General features: G+C 41.2%; 1 pseudogene; it reads right to left on the bottom strand.

Annotated features, from left to right (window-relative positions):
- Window positions 1-5007: 5007 nt before the first annotated feature.
- LOC121446644 lies at window positions 5008-5143 on the bottom strand (annotated as a pseudogene).
- Between the last annotated feature and the right edge of the window lie 7391 nt (window positions 5144-12534).

The following is a 12534-nucleotide window of genomic DNA, read 5'->3' as shown; positions in this document are numbered from 1 at the left end:
TGCATTGGCTCCCCTCAGTGAACTATGACCCAGAATATAAAAAGCTATTTGTCTTTTATAATCTTTATCACAGCAATAGAACCCCTAACTAAGAGACGCTTCAATTTCTCCAGGAGCAGCAGCTACCATTTCCCCTTCGTTTGCCTTCTAGGGGCCCTCTGCATTCCTTAGTTCACACCTGTAGTACAGAATCTTCAATTCTCTTCTCCTCTTCCTCTCTTTCAGTCACTCTTGTATTTGCTTCCTTGTCATTGTGTCACCCTCAATGGCTCTAATGTCCCTCCCTCCCCCTCTTATAAAAACCCGTGTGACTATATATAGCCCCACGTGAATGATTTATAATAATTTCTCCTTGGAATGATGTCACTTCCTCATACCTGCATAATCTCTTTGGACTTTAAGGATAACATCTCCACCTATTCTGGGGACTAAGATAAGGGTAAGTTATGGAAAAACAGACACTACACCAGCCCACTACAGGTAAAATCTATTTTAAGCTTAAATGTGATATAATATTTTTTTTCATCAAGCACTCTAAATTTCTACAAGATTCTATTTTAGATTTGTAGGGAAATCATACAATTTATGACAAATATCATGACACAATCCATATGTACCATGATCACTCTAGTCTAAGACATGCATCCAACATTATACATGTTAATATTAGTGCAGCATAGCCATGTACTCAAATATTCACAGAAGTGATATTCATACGAGCACCAAGCTAGAAACTATTTACATGCCATCAACGGTTGAATTGATAAATTGTGGTGTAGACATGCTAGAAAACAAAGTATAGCAATGAAAATACCTGAATCTAAGCAACATGGGTGAATCTCCAAAACATTATGGGGACCACCATGATTCAGCTCCACACACAGACATGTGCTGTGTACATGGTGTTCTATGTAAAGTTCAAAGATCAGCTACTTAGTTAAAAAGATGCTGACACGGAGAGGAGGTAGGAACTGAAATGGGATGGACCAGAGGCTTCTGAGATTCTGGTAAGGTCCCATCTCTTGACCTGGACAAATGTTGCTCGAATATATTGTCTAAAGTTCACAGGGCTGTGCATTGATGACTGATACATATTCCCTTATCTCTTTTCATTTTAGGAAAGAGGCTATGGGAGCTGCATCACAGGTAAAGTGCTTGCCATCCAATCATGTAGGCAGATTTTGCCTCTCCAGAAATCACATAAAGCCAAATATGTGTGGTCTGCCTGTCATTTCAGTCAAGGAAGAGGCATGGAATTTTTGGAGTAAGCTGGCTATCAAGACTAACTGAATTCAGCAGAGGTTCTAAGTCACTAGGTCAGATGGACAGCCAGCCATGGACACACACACACACACACACACACACACACACACACACGTATGCATGCACACACACATACACATACATGCCCCTAAAAAGAATGCTTCATATAAAAAGCAATGCTCTAATTTTTCTTAAAATATAAGCGAATACAAATAGAAACTTCTCTCGGGTTGTCAAAATGCCAAAAGTTATTGTTAAGCCTTTTAACACTATTTTTCTATGTTCAAATTATATGCATTGTATCAAGAGAAATAAGCAAATTAGCTTTTGCAATTTCACACTTGTCACAAATCGAGGTATAATTAAAAATGTATCTTAAATGTGGCATTATGGAGATTCTAAGGACTTTAAGGTATTAGCAAATAAAATTAGAAAGCAAGTTTTCCCATTTGAATCTGAATATTAACAACTGTGATATTAATATTTTTACAGTAAGCAGAGGTTTTTTTTTTACCAAGCAGTAGTTACCTTTGCTGAGTCTAACCTTCTTTTAATCGCCTTTACTTTTTATTATTTCACTTTGTTCTTTAAGTGTTTCATACATGCACACAGGTCTTGCTCCTTGCATCCATCGGAGCCTGGTTCGCTCGCTGGTGGGTACACCTCTGAAGGCAGTGATCCCCCCATAGCATCCCTCAGCAGCCAGTACTTCACCAAGGAGGACTACGCCGCTTGAGCCCTCCGGAGCTTCCTTGAGTGATTACTACTGGTCCCAGCAGTGTGCAGGCCCAGCGCAGACACCCACAGCTGTTGTGATCCCATACCTGTAATGGCCATGCGAGTGTATTTAACATCTGTGACCTATCAAATAGACACTACATATCATTTCTGTGTGCAGATGAGGAAAATGAGACATACAAAAATAAACAACGTGCCTAAAATCAAATAAACAATTCACACAATATGATAAAAAATGAAGTAGATGGGGCTCCAGGATAAGCTTCAAATGCACAGTGTGTGTCCACTCATCCAGTCTTCGGGCTCACGGACTCTCAGCACTCACCCCTTCTTGATGGAAGGAATGAAGTTTAAAGATTCAAACAATAATATACATGATCGCCGGGCGGTGGTGTCGCACACCTTTAATCCCAGCACTCGGGAAGCAGAGGCAGGCGGATCTCTGTGAGTTCGAGACCAGCCTGGTCTACAGAGCTAGTTCCAGGACAGGCTCCAAAACCACAGAGAAACCCTGTCTCGAAAAACCAAAAATATATATATATATATATATATATATATATATATATATATATATATAGACACACACACACACACACACACACACACACACACACACGATCTTGGGCACATCGAAGCCTCTTCCTGGTAGGAGGCACACACGACACTGATTTCAGGTGCTAAGTGAACTGGGCATTAGAACAAGACAAAGTTCAGTTTTCATGAGCCCCGGCACATGGAGCACAGAGCTGAGTCTCTTCGGTAACTGCCAAGGGCTCTGAGCAAGGCAAGAGCAGGCAACAGCAAATCTACCACTAGATTAGCCGCGGAAACCTGGAACCTTAAGCTAGTGATTCTACATTTTGTATTCTTTGTTTTGACCCAGTCTCCCCATCTGTAAACTTTCCTTTGAATGTTGATTCAAGTTCTGATCCTTGTCAGGTTTTGATCTTCTGGACTTTTGATTTACCAGTGTATGGGGATTTTTATTCAAATGCAGTCAAACAATCAAAGAGGAACTTGCCCAGAGAGAGTGTTTGCATTGAAACCGCCGTAAGTATTCTCAACCGCTCTAAGTCAGTATGGAGAGAAGTTTTTCTACACCTCGATTCTTTGTCCTCCTTTCCCGCTCTCATTCTGGACAGCTTCCTCTCATTCATTTCCCAGTCTTTTCCCATCCACCCTCCACCCTTGTAACCTCTCCCTCAAAAGAGAATAAAAAATTAAAAATTAAGATAAAAATAACAAAAGAGAAAACACATCTTGGTCAAGCTTCTGGGCAGCACCCGCTCCTCCATCAATCGCAGCCTTCTCTCATGCCAGTCCCAGCTGCCGCGGTATTTGTACCACTCCGTTCCTCTGACCCGCCTCTCCATCACATACTCGTTTACTGTAGTGGCATCGCGTGCTACCGTGTGTCATTCAGTAAACACATATGCCCAAACAGCTTTCATTACAATGCGCCGTTGATCTGGTCAGGGCCTCTGGCTTCTGCTACACCACTGATGCTGGACCATCACCGTGACTCCTCTGGGATATCCTGCCATTTCCCAGAGTGGTAGAGATCCCTCTGCTATGGTTCTGCAGGAACGGCCACGTCACAAGCTACAACAGCTTGTACGTAGGGTGGTGGCTGAGTTGGTGGTCAGAATCTTTACCAGAACTTCCCAACTCCAGCACCGGGTGGGATGGGTGGGGCCAGCTCTCCTGGGCCCATGCCACAAGGGTCAGTTGCCTCGTTTACTAAGCCTCTATCTAAACAGAAAATTACCTGTCAAAAGAATTACCTTTTGAGTAAGCCACCAAAGCAGGGTAGAGGATTAAAAACAACAAACAAAAATCTCCCAATTCCTTACATGAACCCTTTATGGTATGCACATCAAAGAGACATATTAATTGAGTTCTTGAAATATTTTTTCCTCTCCTCAAGATAAAACAAGTTCTTCCCTTTTCTGTTAGCCTACCAGCAGAAAGATCACTCTCCATTTACTGATAAGTAAGAGCCGTAAAACACAGCCTAGGAAACTCTGGCACCGCATCCTTGACAGCACCCCATCTAATGACATGATTTCCAATTCAGGTGGTTTATTAGGTCTGCTATGTACCAGACAAATTCTGGAATTTAGAATTCATACAAGCCACAGTAGAGTCTACTTTTAGGTAGCCACCTACACATTGCTATTCCTCCTTGCCATTCTGTAAAACTTCATCTAATTATCACTATAACTATTTGTTTTGTGTCTATTTCCTCGCAGAGATTTTAAGCTTTCCAATGCCTGGGTTTCTATGTAAAATGTTGGGTTTCCTACCACCAGTGTCTAGCTCCGGTCCAGGCACAAGGGCAGAAACCTGGGAAATACATTTGAATATATCAGTTGAGAAAAGTAAAATGCATAACAAATCCTGAATCCTAGGGGTCAACAATGTCCAGCAGCATATTGTTCAGAGCTGTGGCTGGAATTCCAACTTTGAGAGGGCGGGAGTGAAAAAGCAATCCCTCACTTATGGCCCCTCCTGAATTGGCAAAGACTGAGAGTGTGAGAAAGAGCACGGAGACGGAAGCCAAAGTTCTCGGGTATAAGCCAGGTGAGGTGTGTTGTTTCATAGTCTGTCTGATTGCCCAAACTCTAACCAAGCATCGATGATGTTATAAAGATGAACCCTTTCTCTTCAGAGAAAGACCCTGGTTGTACATGGTATGTTTGCTATGAATAAGGTCGAACTTATTAACCAGGCTCCCTACTGCATATGACCCAAAGAGAATAATCAGCCACTTGGAGTAAGCATTCCTGTCATTTGCTTCGGTCCCACCAAGGGGGTCTGATCACGGGTTCTCGCTCATTAGGCTAACTTGCTGTGGCTAACTGTGCTGGTTTTATGCTGAAATATGCAAATGTTTAAGGTGCATACATAGTAGATTCTTAATGTATTATACTTTTCATTTTGGAATTATTTCACAAAAATACATTTATAACATTTTTTAAATAATAGAGATGAATGTGAGTATATGACCCAAAACTATGTAGTGGGATTCCCCATATTTGGAGAAATCTTGAGGTCAGCATATGCACAGTGCAAGGGTTCAGTCCCATTCTGGGAAAACCTTATCTCTGTGGCCACGGTAACTCCCCTGCCAGGTAAGTACAACACAAAAGAAAAATCATCATAGTTTTTTTTTTAAGGGAACAAAGAAAGGAAGGAAGAAAGAAAATTCCAATAGATAATCAAAAAAATCTGATATTGTCTTATAGCATGCGTCCTTAAGTTGGTCAGCTATGACTGTCGTTGAAGTCATGCAACTGTGAGCTAGGAATAAATACAAGAGTAAAACACCACAAAGAAGTGGGGGAAAGACATGCCACACTCAAGAGTTCGAGCTATTCTCATTCACAGTAATAATTGCCAAAAGACAGGGTCATTTTCCAAGAAATTTATGTTGTTTGGACTTTCTACTCCAGCTGGCGTATTGATTTCATAGCACATGGTTCCAAATCTCGGTTCCAACTCATTGCTGTTTCTGTCCCACCCTGATCACATAGGAGGGTATCACAGAATCCTGAGGGGACAGAGGGAGAAGGAGGGAGGAGGAATTCATCTTGACCCTGAAAAGCCCAGTGTTGACTTGCATTTTTTAGGGTGATATAGCCATTTAGACACACTGACTACAGATACTCCCGGCTTCTGTTGTTTTTTTTTTTTCTACACAAGGGAAGACAGGCTGTTTTTGCAATAACCTTTCTCACTTCTGCCCACGCTGGTGGCTCCATTCCATGCTTTAAATCATTGTCTTCATGAGGTTTAAATAAACGCTCTTCCAAAGCACTTCAAATTCAGTGGCATATTGTAAATCACATGCTGGCTTTTTCAATTGCCTGGACATTAATTTTGAAGATCTTTGACTATTTTTTTAAGTGCAGCAGATTTGTGGCCAAAAAAAAGTTGGCCAAATTTTCTACATTTTTTGCCAAATTCTGAACTTTAACTGTAGAGTTTCTATTAATCTCAGCTTTAACTTAATAGATGTGCTCTTTACTGAACTGAATATCAGGAAGTCTGTGAAGGTCTGACCTAGGTCCTCTTTATATGTATCAAGATTGTATAGCTTGTTGTTCTTGTGGGACTCCTAACAACAAGAGTGGGGGCTATCTCTAATTCTTTTGCCTGCTTCTGGGGCCCTTTTCCTACTATTGGGTTACATCGTCCAGCCTTGATATGAGGGTTTCTGCTTAGTGTTACTGTGACTTGCTATGCTATGTTTGGTTGATATCCCTGGGAGGCCTGCTCTTTTCTGAATGGAAAGGGAGCAACAGTGGTTCTGGGGGAGAGAAAGCAGGGTGGTGGGGAGGGGCTGGGAGAGAGAAGGGGAGCGAAACCACAGTTGGGATGTAATATATGAGAGAAGAATAAATAAAAAAGAAAAAAATAGATGTGCCCTTTGATGCCCAGCAAACAGCCATTTCCTTTTGTTTACTAAGATGTTATGTTTCAGACTCTTCTCAGGTCTTACAATGTCCTACAGTGACTACAAACTCAAACTATCCCTGCGGTCTTCTAGCATCCCGAATTATAAAGTGGGATGGTAGCCGAGCCCACTTCTTGGTCCTGTGAAATGTCTTTATTGCTTAGGGTCAGGGTCCTCTTCAACACGGCCATGCTGTCTGGCTTTGTCTCTCATACCTTTGGCAGTGTCCACCCTCGTCAGTCACAACTATGGTTTCTCTTTCTTCCTATACTGAGTATTCATTTTGAACATTTTTTTGGTGTGTCCCCTTAGGTAATCACACAGGCCCTGGCAAGGCTGTCCTGTCATTGATGTCACCTGGTTTGTGTTACATTGAAGTATCTTACCTACACTCACTATCCTCTCTACAACAAACTGTAGATGACAAGGAAGATATGCATCATAGAAGCAAACTGCCAGGGTCCTATTAGGTGCTAAACACGTTAGTATTCTTCATTTGTTGCCCTGGTCTAATTTGTTTTACATGGCTGATTGCTGACATTCCGATAAAATGCCCCAAAGAAACACTGTTATGTAATTTACTTTGCAGTTTACAAAAAAAAAAAAAAAAAAAAAAAAAAAAAAAAAAGTACATTTTGAGAATTGGGGAACTTGGGGGAAGTCATAGGGAGACAATAAACTGGGAGATTAACTCATCTATTTCCTGAAACTAGGTGAATGACTGTGGCCACTGGGTTAGGTCCTCATGTTGGGAAGAGAGGGTCCTAGTGCTGCTTATTGATACTCTGTGGACAAATCAAAACCAGAGCCCCACCGACCGCCTGGCTCAAGGTCGTTCTGTCACTCAAGGAATGCTTCTATGTCTCAGCTTCCTCTTCTATGAAACAGCGGGAATGAGGATCCTACCGTACTAATAGGCTGTATTAACTGAGTTTACACATGTATGCATGCATACACACACATACATAGTGTCAGTCACATGGATGGCACATAAATGCTAGCTGCTGTAACGCTTATACCATTATTGCTGTTGGAACTGGGGAGAAGAAGCAGCAAGACGCAGAATAACCTAGAGAAAGAGTATAGTCGGTATTCAGATAACTAGGTTCTGCAAGGCTTTGTTTTTTATAAATTAGCTCTCTTGATGCCAGTTCTCTATCTAGTACATACAACAAGGCTAATTCTTGTATATTAATACCTTTTTTTTTCTTTAAATGAGATAATAATCACAGAGTTAGGGATGGTGGCACATGCCTGTAATCCCAGCAGTTGAGAGGTGCGGCACTCAAAAGGATCATGAGTTCAGGGCTAGCCTGTGCTATATAAGGAAACCCCGCCTCTCCACCCTCCCCAAAGATACTAATTATAAAAAAAATCTTAGCACTGTGACTACGGGCAAAGAAAGTCTTGAAAGTTAAGTTGATACAAGTATCATTTATCATTCTGCTCTTTTATTTCTTTGATTATAAGATGGGCAATTATTTTATTTCTCAATGAAGAAAGAAAGAAATACTGCTAATTAATGATGGGATATGAAGATAAAATGTGTTCTGTTTTTCAGATGCATAAAAATGAAGTAAAAATATCTTAAAGCAGATTAAATGTACTAGTTTTGCTACATAAAGGGTCACAAAATAATCCACCATGCTATATCCAGGGGCTTAGAAGTGGAGACTATGAGCACCTCCAGCCCTTTGGCTGGTCAGGAGTTTCAAGGCCTTTCTAAATTTCAGGCCTGAGGGCATGAGAGCCTTCTGATTGTTGCCACAGCATTGCAGCAGGCTACTGAGAAAGCAGTCTTTGTGTAGATTCTTCATCTTCCCCAATATCTTGACAGGAGCATCTCAGCTAAGCTAAGTTGTTGGTGGAAGGTTGCTGTTATTTATTGTTTTGATGTCCTGTTCTCAGGCATCTCTGCTTTAAACTCTACACTAGCTGGAACATAAATAGCAATCTATATTTCTTTCTTTTGGTGGAGTATTCTTTTTTTTTTTTAAACTACAGGTATGTAAAGGTTTCCTTCATTTCCTCTGAGTAACCATGAGAAAAGTTTCTCTTTTGTCTATCTGGTCCTCAGACCCTACCGAATAAATTAAGATTTGGGGAGACACTGCCAGATGTGCAGTATGTACAAGGAACACAAAAAGCAATCTTTGTTGGGGGGGGGGAGACTGAATTCAGAGGCTGTGGCCCTGACCTGGGAGACCCCGAGCGGTGCTCGCTCCTCTCCTCCAGCATGTGTTCTGATTAGCTCCTCTTTGAAGGCTGGCTGAGATGGCTACAGTATCTTTCCTCATTCATGTATAGAGGATTTGGGGGTGTTAAAAATTTACACACGGAACTAGGACCTTTGCAATACTAGATTCTAAATCATCACTGTCACCGAGCTTGGCCTAGGACCACACCTCATCAGACACACATTTCTCTGTGTCATAAGGGATTCGGGAACCAGCTAATTACATCTTACAATGTAACGATTTCCTTCTTATTCCTAAATTCTTCACTCAGTATCAATCTAAATGGCTTTCCAAAAAAAAAAAAAAAACAAAAAAAAAACTGTACCTTCTTTTATTTCCAAGAAATGCTGAAGCATGCATGCCTAGTCCAATTTGTGAACATATGGCTTTCCTCTTCTTGCCACTATAGGGTGGAAAGGGCCGGTTATCAGAGATCAAAGAAAGATCACAGAAGAGGGACGTGTGTGGAAGAAGGAGAAGAGCAGGCATGTGTGCTTGTACAGTCTTTCTATTTATAGCCACAACGTGCACACGTCTCGTCCAGCCAGCAGGGACATAGTTGGTGTCCCATGGAGAGTACTAGCTACCAGCCAAGAGGTGGAAGACGTTCTCCCGCTCACACACCAGGCACCTCTTTGTGCTATTGTGAAGTAATGAGAGCAAGACCCTTTGTACCAAAATGAATGAATAAATAAATAAATAGAATGAAGTCTCTCTGTAAGTAGATCCAGACAGCAATTATTCGGATATCGTGGTACTACTGAATAAAGCAGGAGATATGCAATCATTTGGCCACACCAAGTCAAAGTAGAATACAGTCAGTTGGCCACAACTCTCCTGCTAAGTGTCTACAACCTTGATTATCATTTGCAAGATGGAGAACAGGGACCATCCAACTTCGTTATTAATTGCCTGCTGTTTGAAAGCAATGCTGGCCAATTGTAATCAGGCGAAGGTTTGCTTGCCAGAGTTGATCTGGTGCTCAAGCTTCCTCCATGACTGAAATAGCATCAGAGGGAAATACACTCATAGATAGGCTTGGTGGCACATGCCCAGAGTCAGAAATCTGTCTTCAGAATTTCAAACTCAGTAGAATTCTCTGCAAGCTTTACTGTGATAAAATCAGTAATTCCCACACAAACCCAATGGAGTGTCAGAATAAAACTTTAAACTGATGCAGGATAAACCCTTCTCTAACTCGCTGGGTGGTGGTGCATGCCTTTAATCCCAGCACTTGAGAGGCAGAGGCAGGCAGATCTCAGTGAGTTCGAGGTCAGCCGGGTCTACAAAGTTAATTCAGGACAGCCAGGCTGTTACATAGAGAAACTCTGTCTTGTAAGAACCAACCCCCACAAGAGAAAACAAAAACAAAACCTTCCCTGACTCATAGTCATGAAGATTGTGGCAAATGGGGTTCCCAGGGAACAGACTATGAGATGGAGTTAGATTATATATGGGTACAATATGTAAGAAATGGGGAAGAATGACTGGGGGTGTCCATTATATCAGAATGCAGAACCGATAAGGTTTTTACCTCTTGAGAGGGATTCCAGAATCAAGAACATCATCCAAGGAATCTTACGTTGGGTAGAAATGGCTTGCACATTAAGGACCTCGTTGCTCAGTCATTGCCTGAGAGCCCCTCCCCATGAGCAGCATGAAGATAATCTAAAAGAGAGATGGCTCAGGCTAAGGGAACAGCTGAACGCAGCTAGCCACCCCCACATTTGCGTCTGACAAATGAGAACATTTATGAAAATGTCTCGGAGTGGCACTTCCTTACTGACTACAAAGATATTCTCTTATGTTTTCTCTCAAAACAAAATGCTTCTCGTTCACGATAAGTATATTCTTGGTGTGGAATTATTGAATTAGCCCTCTAAACGCTTCTGTCACTGAAATCATCCATCACTTTTGAAGAATTTTAATGTAGCCTCATAACAGGACATTGGATATTTGACGGAATAATAGACATTGAGCCCTGATTAAAGGACCCTTCATTTTAAGGGTTACACATAATGCAATGTATGCATTATGAGCTGGATCTCACTTTTGTAAGTCTAGATGATCAGTGAAGCGATAAACTCAGCCCTGATTTGTGACGGTTTCTAACTCCTATTGTGTAAATCGTTCAGGCACAGCTGATCTCTAGTAGACAATGTGAAGTCACCTGAGGAAGAGGAGGGACGAGAAGCACAGTCACACCCACAGCGGCATGGAGTATTTCCTTAATTGTTACCATAACAGCAAACACCCTCAAGCATAGACAATTTTAGTGTATTCAGTGAAATAACTAGTAAGAGGTTAGTTTTAAGTATTACTTTTGTTTCAATATAATTCACTTAATTTTAAGTCTTTATTATTTAATATCAATAGCTCCTGTGTTTGAAAGCCAGCTCGCTAACTTTTTAGAAATTTAGAAATAAAGGGAGCTCAGGAGGCAGTTCATTGGCCACCACCTACCTGGTTGCTCACAAGTCTCATTTAACTCCAGCTCCAGGAGATCTGATATTCTCTTCTGGCCTTTGTGGGCACCTGCGCACACATGCAACAGCCCCACAGATACATACCGACACATAAAATTTGTTTACAGACCAATAGAGCTGGCATGAGCAAACGCTATGACAACACTGCCACTGGAAACATTGCCTGTTAGGAGTACCTTCAGGACATGTAAAGACGTGGGTACAAGAATCTGCCTGCAGTGAGTGCTATCCATAGGTGAAGAAACTCAAGTTGAACAAATTGTCTGTAAGTACAGGGGTGATAAAGTAATCTTCAAATAGGACAATGTCAATTAGGTCCTCATGTAGCAACACAGATCAGTCTCAAATGAAAGCTGCAAATAAGTGTAGCCAATGTGACAACTAATATGTAAACATTTTAATAAACACATACACAATTTGGGTCTACTTTATAAAAGTATGCACATGAATTTAAAGTATAAGAACATGAAGCACACAAGCTCAGAATCATCGTTAGCTCTAGGGAGGGAAAGACGTTGGGGTAGGACTTTGGCTGTAACTATAACTTTTTACTTATTTAAAAGGATGGGAAAGTCACATGATGATGTGATCTGAGAAACAGGAAAGAAAGCCAAGAGAACAAACACAAAGTGCCCCTGAGAGAGACGCACAGGATGTCTATAAAATATTCCGACTGCAAAAAGAGGATGCATAACCGTGTCAGTGTCTAAATCCAGATCACTCTGTTAGTGAATAGAGAGGACTAAGAAAAATGGTAAATGGAGCAGCTCTGAAGCCATGGGCAAAACCTAGAGTGAGTTTCTTCATCCGAATACAGGGCAAGGAAGATGAGCCGTGATGTAAACAAGGACTCCTCAGACTGAAAGGGGAGGGGCAAGAGGGCTATCAAACGTCTTTCTTCATCCGAATACAGGGCAAGGAAGATGAGCCGTGATGTAAACAAGGACTCCTCAGACTGAAAGGGGAGGGGCAAGAGGGCTATCAAACATGTCCATTCTGGTAAAAGCAAACATACAAATCACAGAAAAAGAAAGCAGGAAAACTTGAACATCAGTGGATGTCTCAGCACATTAAGGAACTGCCAATAAATGGTTTAGGTGACATGATATTGTGACTATATTTTCTAAATAATCCTTATCTCTTAAAATTCAGTGCATAAGAACACAAAGGTGATGTGAAAAGATGGATAAGATTTCCTTATAAATAGTCTAAGGATGTCAAAAAAAAAGTGGATAGGGTGTGAATGCAATAAGATTGTTGCTTTTCCTGTTATAGATTTAGTTTTCGGTAAAGTTTTCCTTTTTTTTAAGAAGAGAAGGAAGAGAGAAAAGGAAATAAACAACAAAGAAAA

This window comes from Microtus oregoni, unplaced genomic scaffold (genome assembly GCF_018167655.1).
Source record: "Microtus oregoni isolate MIOR12 unplaced genomic scaffold, Mior012 000003F_ref0000135, whole genome shotgun sequence".
In the NCBI taxonomy this organism is placed as follows: Eukaryota; Metazoa; Chordata; class Mammalia; order Rodentia; family Cricetidae; genus Microtus; species Microtus oregoni.
The sequence above is the reverse complement of the archived record's forward strand: the minus strand, read 5'-3'. Positions and strand labels throughout refer to the sequence as shown.